The sequence below is a fragment of the Cyprinodon tularosa genome, unplaced genomic scaffold (genome assembly GCF_016077235.1).
Source record: "Cyprinodon tularosa strain WSP-4 unplaced genomic scaffold, ASM1607723v1 ctg196, whole genome shotgun sequence".
Taxonomy (NCBI): domain Eukaryota; kingdom Metazoa; phylum Chordata; class Actinopteri; order Cyprinodontiformes; family Cyprinodontidae; genus Cyprinodon; species Cyprinodon tularosa.
The window spans coordinates 492,959-508,621 of NW_024038715.1; positions in this window are offsets into that span (position 1 = coordinate 492,959).

The window sequence follows — 15,663 nt, forward strand, 5'->3', positions numbered from 1 at the left end:
TTTTCATTTTCACATATTTGTCTATAACTAACTTTACTTATTTCCTAACTAAATATCAGAAGTATCTAAAAAAATATATTTAAATTATATAATATTAAAAAAAAAATGAAAATGTGTCAAACATTAAATATATAGATCTTATATGGTGCAGTTATAACATACAGCTAAAATAAGCTATAGACACATGTGAACAGGCATATAGCAGTTTTCTTTTCTTTGTGTTCCTGCTTCCTTGCTTTAAAATTAGACTAAATCTTTCCCGTTATAGGTTGGTTAGGATTTCCAACTTATTTATTTTTGCTTATGTGACATAGAAAGAACAATTTGTTAGTTTATTATTTTCCTCTAATTCAAAAGTTTACACACAGTAAGATTATCACACTTGTGAAACCCCAGATTATGTCATGGTTTTGTAAATCTAGGTCAAACTGTTTTTCTTTTTTGTTTAACAGCATGGTTAGTTGCCAGATCAAGCTGGTAAAACATTGTCATTTTCCACAGTAGAAGGAGTACAGCGTCAACATGGGCTGAAAGACCACTCAGCGAGGAAGAAGCCATTACTCTAAAAGCAAAATTAAAAGCCACAGTACAGATTGCAATTACACTGACACGGCAAAGGCTGTAGTTTTAAGGACAGTTCCTTTGTTAGGATGGATGGGTAATGCGATTTACAAAAAAAGTGTAAAAATATTATAGACACAAATAAGAAATCAACCAGGATGTTAAGACTTGGTCAGAAACGGCCATTTCACAAGCACAATGACCCAAAAAAGTGCCCAATAAGTTAGAAAGTCACTTCAGGAAAGTAATGTTCTAGGGTGACAGAAATAGTCTGAATGAGCATGGAGGCCTACAAGCCTGCCCCAGAGGTGAACAGAGGAACCAGGCGAAACTATCAAACTGTTGAAGAAAGCAGGAGGAAGCACAATAATGTTTGGTAACAAATACATTTAAAGAAAGCATAAAAATTTACTTTGTTGAATAAATCAGCTTGTCATTGTTGTGGTTCTTAAGAGATTTCGATTACTGTTCTGTTCGAAACTGTTCTTAAACTGGAAATGTTTAGTCCAGATTTACACTACCAGAAAAAAATTTAGGGCACCTCTACTTTAATGCAGTTTTTGTTAACTTTAGGGTTCTGTTGTACGGTATATACAAAAAAAAAAAAAAAAAAAAAGAAAGATATTTACCTGGAAATATTGTACTTTTTGTTAGATGATCTTTGTGCATCAATTGTCCAGGAGAACATAGTGTGGTTTATTTTAGTGTCTCATCCAAGTCGTCTTAGCTGCAGATAATGCAAAACCTTCAAACTGTCTGGCCTTCAAATTATCACATTAAGAAACAAGCCTCTCTCTGCATTAAAGTACAAATATTTAATATTAAAAGGTATTTCATAAAACAGTGCTAGAATTTAAAAAAAATCTTAAAGAGATGGTGGGGAATAGGTAATAAAACAAGGGTTAAAGAAATATGCATGCAGAATGTGCTGCTGAGGTGCAGTGATGTGACTGTTATCTACCACCACCAAGTGGTGAGGATTTGTAAATACGAGCAAAATATATCCTATCAGACTACCTAAAATCCACAAGGGGACACTAACAAGCCATGTAGGTCATCCTGTAGTAGTCTGTGTTTTTTTTTTTTTTCAGAGTAAAATGTTATTTCAAAGAGGTTTCTAAGAAGAGGATTGAAAATGTATAGTCCATGAACATGTTTGGCTTTTAAAAACCTTTTAAAACTCATATATATTTTTATGAATTTTGTGGACTTTTTCATCACATGGTTTGAGCTGCATGGTAAAGCAGGTTTCATAACTTCCCTGGTCTCCGTAGCCGTTTATAGTGGCACAGATAAGGAATGATCCAGGATGAACCAGAGCAGCAAAGACACAAATGACAATAGTATGGACATTAAAATATGAGTAGGAGTTTGAGGATATATAGAGGAAGGGGTGGAGAAATAGATAGCAGAACGTTATTACTAAACTTTAAAGCATTTTTAGAAAGAGAATATAAGAAATTATAAGAGTTAAAAGAATATCATCCGCCTGAATTTTTGAATGAAGTTGAATGATGATCGAATGCACAAGTGTATGCAAAGCGAATGATAAGCATGTTGTACTGACCATAGAAAGTAGATATCTCAACATGACATCACTGATATTGAGCCTTTGATTAAGCCACCCTGCCTCACTTTCACTTTTTACCTCCTTTGGTCAGTACAGAGCAGAGTTTGGTTGTTAAATAAATAAACAGGTGATTAGACTGGCAGGATGTCAGGATGATACTCATGACCCCACTTGACCCCTCGTGACCTCTGTCACATGTGATCATGTGACCACTGAGGGCAAAACTCACATCAAACAGGGAATGGTGAAGCTGCAGGACTGCTGACGGCCAGGTCAGGTAAACAAGAAAACAGATAGAATTGTCACAACAAAGTCACTTAATGCAGAAAGTAAACTGAAGAGAGACCCTTTAAAAAGATCCAAAGTTGAAAACAGGGTATGAAATAAAGTGCACGTAAGGCACAATTTGTAGAAAATCAGATTTTCTACATATGTATCTATAGATATATATATATAGACATATATATATCTCTATATACATGTATATAGAGATATATATATCTATATATATATATATATATATATATATAGATATATATATATATATATATATATATATATATATATATATATAGATATATATATATATATATATATATATATATATATCTATATATATATATATATATATATATATAGATATATATATATATATATATATATATATATCTATATATATATATATATATATATATATATATATATATATATATATATAGATATATATATATATATATATATCTATCTATCTATATATATATATATATATAGATAGATATATATATAGATATACATATATATATATATATTCTCAAGCATGTTTACATACATTGAAATATCTTTAAAAAATGACACAAAAATGGGTAATTTAAAATGGTGACAATTAAATACACAAAACAGGCTTGATTACAGTAAATGATAAACTTGTTTTCAGTCCAAATTCATCCAGTAAAATGACCTGTATAGGCAATTACATGATTTATACTGTCAGGGGTGTAAATCTATTCAATTTGTACAGATGTATACAAAAAATGACCACATTTTTGTATCTGACATGGTTCCTAGCTGGGTTCAGAAAAAAAGCAAAATAACTCAGAACTGTAGGTCACAGGTGTGACTGTTTTATTATGTACTGTAGCAGTAACAATGGTGAGATTAAAAAGTGTTTAATTCATTTAACATTTCAAATATTAAAGGCTACTCTGAAGGAATAATCACAGTCTGCAGTCTGAACTGTTTTGTTCTTGTTCTGTTTGGATTTATGACTAAAAGCATAACAAAGGGGAAGCTTTTCATTTCTTACAACAAACTCCAAAATCTGACCTTACTTTGAATCAATTAATCATAGATTTATATGCTGTTTACCTTCTCATTATATTTAAAAATAAATAGGTGAAATAACAAATTCATATTCAGAATTCTGTTCAGCAGTGAAAACAAGATTAAGGCTGTTTGTTTTGGCACAGATGTGCTCTGCTTCTGCCTTGTTTCTCACCATTCTCGTCAGAGCTTTAATCCTAAAGCAGCCCTATATGGAAATGCATTTGTTATTTCACCAATTTGAAGCACTGCTTCCCCTTGCATGTAATTTAGCCCCCAAGTTGCTGTTTGATAAGTTGGACTTCAGTCCACCAGCCTGACTGTGATAAGGTGATAAGTATCTGTGGTGAAGAAATTGCACACAGATAAAAACATATGTGAGCAACTCTGGAGGTCAGCATCTGCACATGCTTGAACCTCCTGTTCTTCAGTATCTGTTGTTTTTTTTCCCTTAACGTTTGGGTTTTCCTACTCCCTGACTAAGTGCAGGTTGCTTTCCTGTGACGGAAACACGTCAGACCACTCAGTGTGTGCTTTAAGATGATTATCAGGAGGTTGGTAATATTTAAGATACAGATCTATATGCAAGGCTGGTGACTGTATAAAAGCTGGAAGAAAAACAGACCTGTTTGTGTGCTTTTGTGTGTGTATGAACCCGTATTTAAAAGAGGAAACCTGACAAAATCCTATTCTGCACATAAAAGGGGGAAACATAATGACACATGGGAGGTTTTTTAAAAGCTGCTTTGAGAACAACTGTGCAAGTCATTCATAAAAAGTTTATTCAGTTTTGTAAAATCTGCATTGCTTATGTTGCTTAAGTTATTTTTAACTATAACTTTTTCTCTGTTAAAGTTGTTTTCACGGTTGCAGACATTTCCACTGTGTGATCATGTTCTGCAGGACAGGCAACAAAAACTTACCTAGTTTAGACAAAAAGGATTTTTATGTAATGACATACAACAGGTACAGTATGTTGTATCAATTACAAATGTATTAGTTATTAATTATAAGGATGTTTTCATGCCATCAGATTAGGTTCTGCACTGTAGTCTTAAAAGACCTGTAAACTGTCTTTTTCTGCTAACTTCTCCTTGTAAGTAATGGGATTTGAACATAATATTCCCTTCCAAACTGGAAGCACTTTTTGTTATTTCATGATGACAGCTTTTTGTTTTTCTGCTTACATTATTGTTCTCCTGGGACAGGAGCTGGATGAAGGTGATATGTAATGGCAGCTATGGAACAGTTTAGAAATGTAGCTAAGAATAAATACAGTCGTATTAGTGAATTCACACCAAGAGGAACAGATTTGTAGGTTTCTGACGTCTGATTTCATCAAAAATATAGTATGAAAATCCTACTTCTGCTGTTAGATTCAGCCTCAGAGGGATTTCTAAATATTTTAAATGCATTACTTCTTAGAAAATACACCAAACTCCCTCATAACTGGGGTATTTTTCACTTTTTTTTCTGGAAATGTTATCTGTAGCTCTAATAGCTTCATTGCAAATATAAAGAAGTGGATTTTTCAGTTCATAACAACAAATATTTGAGTCACTGCCATCTAAAAAAACTCAGAATAAAACAACAGAAAACAGGGAGGACACAGAGTAATCACAGAAGCAGTGAGTCGGGTGTAGTTTCTATGAGAAAAAAACTAAAACAAAGGGAGAACACAATCTTAATGAAGGCAATAGATCCAGGAACGATTCCATTCATGAAGAACAGAAAGGTAAGGCAGGCGAAGAAGCTGACAGACATGTGTACTTTCCATTGAAAAAAATAAGCATGGACAGCACACACTAAATAATGGAACCATTACTAATTTCCTTGTTTCTGTCATGACAAAAGACACAGCTTAACTGAGAATCTATAAGCTGGTGGCACTTTCTACAGAAAAGTTTTTCACTCCTTTCAAGATGGTGAGGCGGGATCCAAACTGTAGCAAAAAGTACAAGCCCATATGACAGCAACAATAGCTCACTGTTTTTTATTCCTGTAATAAGTGCAATTTTTTCTTGAATTGAGCAGGTAAGTGAGACGCTTTGACAATTTACATATAAAATAAGAACAAAAACAATTACATTGTCTTATTTCAAGTGCATATTATCTAATTATTTTATTTTAAGAGTAAAAACACCAATTTCATTAGCAAATCATCTTATTTACCTACTCTAACATACACTTATTTTAAGAAAATTTAACTTATTTCTAGATCGTTTTTGCAGTGCACCACAACAAACCAGAAAACCAAAACATGAACAATGGATGGTAGACTGCGTAAATACAAATGAAAGGAAACCAATACAATAGATGAAAGAGCTGATAAGAATGGATATTGAGAACTATAAAATATTTACATTAGAATAATAGTAAAAAAGGCACCAGAGTAATAAAAAATATATATAGAAGCTTTATCCTGAAAGTTTCCCAAATGATCATAAAATGCACCATCTTGCTAAAACAACGGTCATAACTAATGATTTTCTGTTATGACACCTTCCCAGAACCACTAAATTAGGTACAAATGCTGCAAAAAGATTTCTCTAAACAAACCTGCTAGGAGATGAAAAATGGGTGTTTATATATATATATATATATATATATATATATATATATATATATATATATATATATATATATATATATATATATATATATATATATATATATATATATATATATATATATATATATATATATATATATATATATATTTAAACCAGTTTGTTTATATATTTTTTTTTAAATGAAGGCAATCATCTAATGAAATGCAAAAAAAAAAAAAATTATAAATAAGAAGACAACCTTTTACAGTGGGGGGCCAAAATAAGCTAACTGAACAGCAATTCGCCATGAGTTTTCTATGGTGGCAGGTGTTCAAATGTGATGCAAATACAGAAATGTGGAGCAAATAAAAAATTGTGTAATTATTGCGTCAAATTTTTTTTTCATTGCAGTACTTTTAAAATTTGCTATGTTTTATGTATTTGCAAGCCATTAGCACCATGTTGCCAAAGTAGCTTTTACTAGTATGGACAAAAAGGTATCTGAAAAGTCAATTTACTTGTACTGTTGGTGGCTCTTTGTTGCTTAACAAAAACAAGATGTAAAACTGCAATGATGCTAATTAGCTTCAACAATCGACCCCTCCAACATAGACAGGAAAATAAATAGTAAAATAACTTAGCTGGGGCAACTTTCTGGTTGAAAGAAAAGTAACTAAAACAGATCCATTGCACCTATTATAGCCTTTATAGCAAAACATAATGCTGCAAAGACTCTTCTCATAAAATATAGAGCTTTAAATCTCCACTGATTGATCACCTGATTCACTTAAAGTAATAAAACTATTTGCTGAGGCATATCTCAGACTTGCTACTTGTTCAGTTTAATGCAAATATACAGCAAACTTTGATTTCTTATGGTACAGTAAGAAAAGTTTTTGTTTTTTTTAAACAGCAGTTAAATCTATTTAAATGGTTCTGTTTAATATTCCCTATTATTTAGATAAAGATTCGGCTAAAAGGCCTAGAACATAAATAAGTTGGTGTCTTAAAAGTAGAGGAAGTGAATTTATATATACTTACCTACTGTACACAACGTGAGAGATTATGCTGCTCAATATGTCTGTGATTGTTGCATGACTATAAAAGTTTAAGCATGTTATTGCGTCAATAATTTTTTTCTTTAAAGCATTCAGGGCTGGGGCTACGGTTTTAAAGTCATCACTGACCTAAGGGCAACAGTGGCATCTTTCTGTGATCCTCACTCTTCTGATCGTTAGATGTTTGTTTTTGTTTCAAGGGAAATGGCTCAGAATTTAGCGTTGCTCAGCTTTCCTTCATTTGGTCCAATTTGCTGCTGGCAGGGCTCTTGTTTTTCCGTTGTCGAGAGAGAAGTCCTTTTCATATTCATCTGAAACGCTCTGAAGTCTGCAGAGAGCGCATGTGTATTCCCTTAGAAATTATTTAGAGAAAAATATGCATGCTTCAGAAAGAAGTTGATGGCAAAATATGAAATCAACTCAATCAGAGGAAAAGGGAAATATGATGAAGAAAAAGCCCCGTCTTGACAAACACCTACAACAGAATAGTAAATAAAACATGTGATGTGATTTAGAGAAACATACTTTGTTTCATGCTCTTTAATATTAAATAATTAAACCCTTTTAACACAATTAATTATCAACATTTTTATTATTTCCCTGTGTGAGGATAAAAGCAGAAAAGCTAAACCTACATAATATCTAGAGGGTAAAGAACTTTTATTAAGGTAAGTGAAAAGGGGAAATTATTATTTGAATGAGATCTTCATAGCTGTTATGTTTTGCCACATCTTTCAAGCACAATGCATTAACAATTAGTCCAAGCCTTAGCCTGATTAAAATAAATATTAGTTAATTTTTAAAGGGTTTGTCCCCCAAGATATTACTGTCAAATCTGACAGCAGGACAGGAAAGAGGTATTTCTTTCAGAACTGACAGAACGACATGATATATTTCACCAAATCTTGCCTGAAGTTAGTTGTTGATCAATATGCCCAGCGGGTGCGATGAATATGCACAAGGCGTCCGTCGCCGCGGCCCAGTAATTGCCGGTCGTCAGGGGTGGCAGGCACGGTAATTTGCATCTCGGGGATCCTGCAATCAGCCTTCTATTCATTACCCCGCCAGTCGCTTCATCTGCTGGCCACTCAAAGCTGCCAATCTCCTCTCAGCAGCCAAAGCATTTTAAAAAAAAAAGGAAGAAGAAAAAAAAATATAGAATGGAAAAGTTTCAATTATAAGCCAAGGCTGTGTGTAGTGGTGTAACAAGTCTTAAACCCTATATTTAGGCTGCTTTATGCAGGTGATTGACTGTTATTGTATTGTGAAAGAGAACTGGAGCTCAATGAAGGGACCATAATCTCTTGTATTTTATATCACCTTTATCCCTGGGTGATGGTCTGCATTCACAGTGGGAGAGGGCAGCAGCCAAGACTTCTCTGCCTGTCTCAAGTAGGACTTCCATCAAAATACAGGGGGGGGGGATGAGTTACATGAAAGAAAGCTTGTGATAAGTAAACGTTGAGCCTTAAGACCATTGTCTCATGACAAAACACATAATGGGTATGCTTTAGGCCTCCATTCAGGAATATCTATCATTTTGTCTGCAACAAAAGATATGATTGCAAATTTCCTCCGTCTGAGGCATTAATAAAATAGTTGTATCTTGTAAAAGCCTTATCCAGACAGTTTATTGTTTTTCTTCCTAAAGTCATAATTTCAAAAACAAATCTGACATTTAGAGTATAGACACTCTTCACAACTTTATGTAACATGCCTTGTAGTGTTCTACAGAAGTATTCTCAAGATTTGAAGTTCTTTCTTACCTTCTTTCACATTGTAAAATAAATTTGATGGTGGTTTATTACAACTGAATGACCAACACAAATTTGTACGCAGTAATTGTGAAATAGGTATAATAGATGGTTTATCACATTTTTCAGGGATAAAAATATGAAGAGCTGTATATTCAGATTTTTATTCAGTAGCTTTGACAGGCTTTGTCATTTCTCACTGCCTTTTATGTTGATGCTGATGTACAGCATCCCTTTTGTTGATGCTACCACCAGTCATGTTGTCATAATCTTGGCACTGATGTCTGGTCTGATTACTCCTTTTACACACCTGCTTAGCTGCGCCCAGTTCCCATTGCCTGCTTATCTGATCCACCTGCATTAGTTTCTATTTAACCAGCCTTCAGACCAGTCATCAGTGAAAGATTATTTTCAAGCCGTTGGTGAGAATTATTCCAACATTCCTGTATTCTCATTATCTGATCATGACCTGTTCTGTATTCGAGCCTGCCTGTTCTCATCTGATCTGTTTGCCTGAACTGTCTTCTGACTCCTGTCGGATCTCTGCCTGTTTGTGTACCGTACCTGGAACTGTTTCCCGACTCCGTTCTGAATTCTCCCTCTGCATCTCACTGTTTCTCTGACATCCTGGCTCTGACTACCAAGTATGTCACCGACATCGGCTTTGGCTTCGCCCTCTGGATTATCCTGGCTATTTCGTCTGCTCGATTCTGATCTCCTGCCTGTCCTCCGACCACAAATACATCAGCGTCTTGGACTCTCTTTGCAGCGAAAGTCGCACTGTGTTGCCAGCACCAGGCTGGAAGCATCCTCACACTGTGGGCTCAGACCTAACTAAAAGACCAGGTTAGTGACTCACATGTTCATTGTCATCCACTTCCAGAAAGGCATGGTCACTAACCCGTTGTCTCCTCCTGCAGAGGTTCCTGCCTTAGACACAGAGGCCTCTCCCTCTGGTTCAGTTTTTAATAAACGTTTTGAGAAATCCACTTGTCTTTCTACTGGACCACAGTTCTGAGCCTGACATTACAGTGCCAGTTTTGGACTTAACCTCTAGCAAGAAAGCCAAAAAGTCCAGTTTTTGTCTCAAATAAAGAACTTCTCATGGCCACTTTCCAATAACTGCATTTCTTCCAAAGTCTCCATTCAGCCTGTCAAGTTATGTAGCATCACATTGAAAAGACAGGGTGATATTCTACCTGCTGGGCATTGCTGCCTGACGCACCTCCATCAGTGCCTTTAACAAGTGTGCATTGTACACCCCTGGGCTTGAGTGAGTCATCAGCTGGGGACCACCAGTCGTGGATGTTTCGCTCTTTTAACCCCAGTACATCTCTTGGTGGCAGAACATAACATAACACAAATCTAGATAGCAGTTACTCTAGATGTTTTTAATTGATATATTAAAAATAGTTTAATATAAATGCATGAAACATCTTTAAGATTTTTATTTTAAAAAATATTTATAGTTTTCAATTCAGTTGAGATTTCTGGCTGGGTTTAAAGTTTTACACACCCTCACCTGTTTGCAGTGTTCCTTGGTCATTGAGAAGCATCAGAGCAATGTAGGATTGTAGATGACATGTGTACTTTTCATATCTTTCTTTCTAAGACAGTTTGAAACCCAAATATATTTTTCTTGCTCTGAAACGTGATGCCAGTTTTGGTTAAAAATATTGTAAGTTGTTGCAGGTAGCAGGACTAAATATATAAATGTTTGATTATAAGAGCTTTTAAAGAAGAGATTGCACAGTTGTTGAGCTCAAATAGGGATGTGTGTGTTTCTTAGGGCAATGCACCAGGAAGGGAGTTCCTAGACACAAAGACAAGTGAGTGCCAAAACAAATTTAATGTGTGTGGCGGTACATGTGAATCCTCTGCCTATTGTTTTATAGCAACACCACTACTGCAGTTTCCTGCACTGTAAATCTAAAGGTTTGGATACCAATATACACATAGGTGTGTTTTAGTTCCAGCGGTACAATTTTTATTGTTCTTAAAAATCTACTTACACAGAAACACACATGTCAAAAGGCAAAAGAATAAACAACTTATAAAACAAAGGGATTCAATTATAGATTTGATTGCAAACATTACATAAACACTTCTCTGTGCACAGGGCATCTGCTGCACCATTGTCTTGCAGAGGAAGCAGAGGAGTCTAAAGAGTAGGACCTTTTCTTAAACCACTGGTGAACACATCGTGAAGAGGGCTGTTGAGAGCAAATAGCTTGATGGTAAGATGAAGCTATGATGGCGGTGAAGGAGGAGGAGAAAAGGAGCTAATTGTTACTGTTAGGGAACCAGAGAAGTTAGAATTTAAATACAAATCAACTTGATATATTGTATCTTAAAGCCTCATTTTTATTTCACTCCTACCTTTTTTGTGACATGTTCTTGCAGATATTTTATTAATTATTAAATAAATTTAATTCAACAATTGAAGTCAGTAAATATGGTTTATTTATTGTATAAAGACAAAAACAGACCTGGAGGGTTATAGAGAATCCTTGGTTTCCTTTAGATAGATTTTTCTAACTCTAAAAAAAATTACAAAAAAAGTTAGATTTTTAAAAATTGTTGAATGTAAGATTGAACTGCTGCTATTATGGATCTGTATATTTTAATAATATATAAATACAGGAGGGCATTCTCTATATGGCTCTGTTACAACAACCGTTATGATTTCTAGTTTGGTGTTGTTTGTATTTTTCTCAGAATTACTCTTTTTTTTTTTATGGAAACACTGCATTGTAAAGAAAAATTGTTCACAAAAAAACTAAAACTTTCTAGGTGCAGTATGATTCATTTTAAACTAAAACTTGCATTATTATTGTTTATATATCGTACATGGCTATACTATATTGTAAAGAGGTAGCTTCTGAAATTCTGAAAGAAATAGCATACTGTAAACTAGAGAGTCAACAGATGTTTAATTCATAGGTATAATATTTTATTATTCGTCCCTTTGCAACTAAAACAGCATTAAATCTTCTTGGAAATGATGCATTTCTGGAAATTCTCATCTGATCTGGAAAAACATGAAAACAAGCCATAAGATTCAATATTTACTGTATATGTTATCAGGTATCACCCTCTGGAGGACATTTAACCCACAACAAAAAACAAGTTCTTTCAACTATTGCTGCATTCCTGTCACTGCATTCCTGTTTATTTGAGTTATTTAATGGTGGCTTATATGGGCAAAATGTTACATTTTGCTGTGGTAGACCCCGATTTAACCCTTTCATTAGATTAAAAGCGGTTGACAATTCATGTTGCCTGGGATGTTACTGATTAAGTAAGAGGTTTTTAGGTTTAGATTGAAAACAGTCACTGGGATTATGTTTTACGGATGGAAGCATATTTGCAAGAAACAGAAACGGTTCCATAGATTAAAAAAACATTGCCTAAGACTTTATATTTGTCAGACCTCTGAAGGTAATCAGATTTTTGTGTTAAAAAGGGGGAAGTGAAAACACAAGTTTATTCTTTCTTTTTTATAAATTTGGGAAGCCCAATTTCCAATTTTCTCTCTCCATTTCCTTTCTCTGTTGTTTTCACAAATGTGTATAAACACATTCTGCATTCTTAGATGCTATAATATATACATCTGTGGCCATGAAAGTGAAAGAAGTCTTGAATTTGATCATTTGGAGAGTTAGGAGTCTATTTTCCAATATGTTTAATTGGGGTTTATAACTTTCAATATGTACTGTACATAGATAATGGGTATGTGTATAGCTACAGAGGTAACACAAGGACGTGTGATTCTAAGCAATAAAGGCCTCTAAATATGAAGGTATCCATGTGGATCTTTGCATAAATTACATCTGAAATCTGTTATCATTCAGAAGTTAAATGAGTTCTACATGTTTATTGACAATAAGAAAAAAAACCTTGAAAGTCAATATATATTTAGCAGAGCTTAATCATCTCCCCTTATGTACATAAAAAGGCACACACAATGTGTCTCAGGGTCTGATGACTTTATAATAGTATCTACCTACCAGATTGAGTTGGCTGGCAAAGAGCCACTTAACTGATTAAAGCCACCACATCAATCTATGTGTGTATAAACATGGGAGTGATTGATACATTACTTGTGTTGCCATAAAGAGTTAACAGCTACCATATTGATGTGAGCAGCATAAATCAAAGGATTTGTCTGATTTAAAGAATGTCATATTTTTGTAAGAAGTGTAATAGCATTATTAGGAGGGGAAACAACACTCCTTTTATCTCATCTGAAGCACAATTTATCTTGTGACCACAACATCTGCATACAAACTACCCATCAGCCTCTGATTTTTGTTTTTCACCCATTAAAACTGTTTGTTTTTGGGGGCAAATTGGCTTTTCTTAAAAAAAAAAGGTTCACATGGAAGAAAAGCAAAAGTTCTAAATAATGGCAGTTCAACAACAAGTAATCACCTTTTTTGATTTTTTTTAAGGAGAATAATTTCTTAGCAGGTGTAGCAAAAGAATGTAAAACCAACAGAATAACAGCCATCAGATCTTTTTTTTCCATATAATAATAATATAATTCAAAACACGCTTACATAAATTCAGTGTCAGTTGCTTCACAAAGGCATCCTGACAGAATGTATATTCTTAGCAACATTGACAGTACAGCACTCAACCAGATATGGATATAGTGAGGTTTCACTTATGTGGACAGAGGAACGATTACATTTTATAGTCCTTTTAATAAGCAGGTTTTATCAAATGAAAAAAATCCCAAATGAACTAAAATACATAATTTATCAAGTAAAGAAAATTTTTAAGTGCTTTTCATTCTATCTAGGTCGTGCAGAAAACAATGTAGGATATGTTAAGATATAAGTAAAAGGATAAAGTATGAAATACCTCAAAAGGGCGACCTATGAATTAAGAGGAGGAACAAAGTCCCACAGAGAACCTACCTAACAACACTGGTGCAGGGGTTTAAAGATGAGTTAGGTTAGATCTCCAATGATTGTTCTTCTTGAAATTAGGCAGCTTCTATGTCCGGTCAGTGGACTAGGCATCATGTCGAAAATAAAAATGGAACAACTCTGGGAGAACTGACAGGCTAGAATCGCTCCGATTAATTATCGATTCTCTGACACCAACCATAGTTCTGTTAAATGTCCTTCTTTTTTCTGCAACAGTTTTGATGGCAGCAGTCCCAGATTAAAAATGAGTGCTGCACATTATCAATCTTACTCCCCTATGTGGAGGAAAAAAAAAAAGGTATAAAACAGATCGTATTCATTCAAACATACAGACAGCAAGTGCTGTGCATGCAGGGTGTAGTGGTTTCCTTTACACAAGCTGAATAAAATGTGTCATTTGGAAAATAATTTGAAACAGCAGCATAGTTTGATCTGTATGATCTCAGATGGTTTAAACTGGTACTGGTACTCATTTTTTTCTGGTTATTGGGTCCAGGATGTAGCAGTCTCAGTAGACTCCTAAACCTCTCCTCAGACACCTCCTCCAGCTCCTCTAGTGAAGCCCAAGTCGTTCCAGGGCCAGTCATGTCATATGGTCCCCTCAGCTTGTCCTGGGCTTGAATTGAAATTGAAACCAAAACCAAATAGAAAGAACAATATTTGAACGGATTAAAAGTTGTTTAAAAAGACAGAGTCTTCAAATATTTACCTCTAGGATGTTCAAAGAAGTTTCCTGTGATATCTATAGCATATGCTAACGAGGAGCTTAGGGATCTACAATAACCCCTCATGAAGTTCCATTGTTGAAAACATGACAGTTAGTGTTTGTATAGCATATTTGCTCTCCCTCTATGTATTCACTTTATTCATAGTGTGCCAATTCACAACTCATGTAATCTTAAGGAACACAACTGAAAGATGCATCATCAACCTACAGGCTATGGTGTCATGGTGCCAAGTGCGCTGATGAACATCTTTATGTTTGAATATGGTGTTCATTATGGGCAATCCTAGACTAGAAGAGTGTCATGATCTTGGTGCTGATGATTGGCCTGATTACTCATTTCTTCCAACTGACTAGCTCTGCCCAGTTCTCATTACCACTCATCTGATCCACTTTCTTAGGCCTCTATTTAACCAGCCTTCAAACCAGTCATCAGTGCCAGGTTATTTGAGCCATTGGTGAGAGTTTGCTATTGTACCTGAATGTTTGTAATTGCCTGCTCCTGACCTGTTCTGCCTCTGGACCACTGAGCCTGCCTGTCCCCATTCTGATCTGTTTGCCTGTCCTGCCCTTGGACTCCTGCTGGATTCTGCCTGTGTACCGAACGTCAAACTTATTCCTGACACCATCCTGGATTTCCCTTAGGTACCTCTTCGTACATCTGATCTCCTGTCCCTGACATCTGAGCATGTTATCGACACCGGCTTTGGCTTTCAACTTCTGGATTATCCTGCCTTCCTTCGTCTGCTCCGTTCTCATCTGCTGCCTGTCCTCAGACCTCTGGGATCTCAGTGCCTGGGACTCTCTGGGTGGCGCCCGTGGCGTCTTATTTGCAGCCAACCGGCTGGATTCAACCCCATCCCCTGGACACAGACTGAACTTTAACACCAAAGGATCCTGCCTTGGAAGCTGACGTCTTAAATAAACATATTGTGAAACTTAACTGTCTCCGCCTCGAAAACTGGGTCCTCTTATTCTGAGCCTGACTTGAAGAGAGTTTCAGTAATGACAGAACACTCAGGTTCAGAGCTAGGGGTTCGTTCCTCCCAACCACACCCCTCAGGATGTCATTGTTGTTTCCTGTATGGACTATCCAACAAGAGGTCATTACATCATATAATGCTATTTAGTTTGTTTTAAAAAAAATCATCAGATATACCTGTTTCATGAAAAAACATCTCTAATTA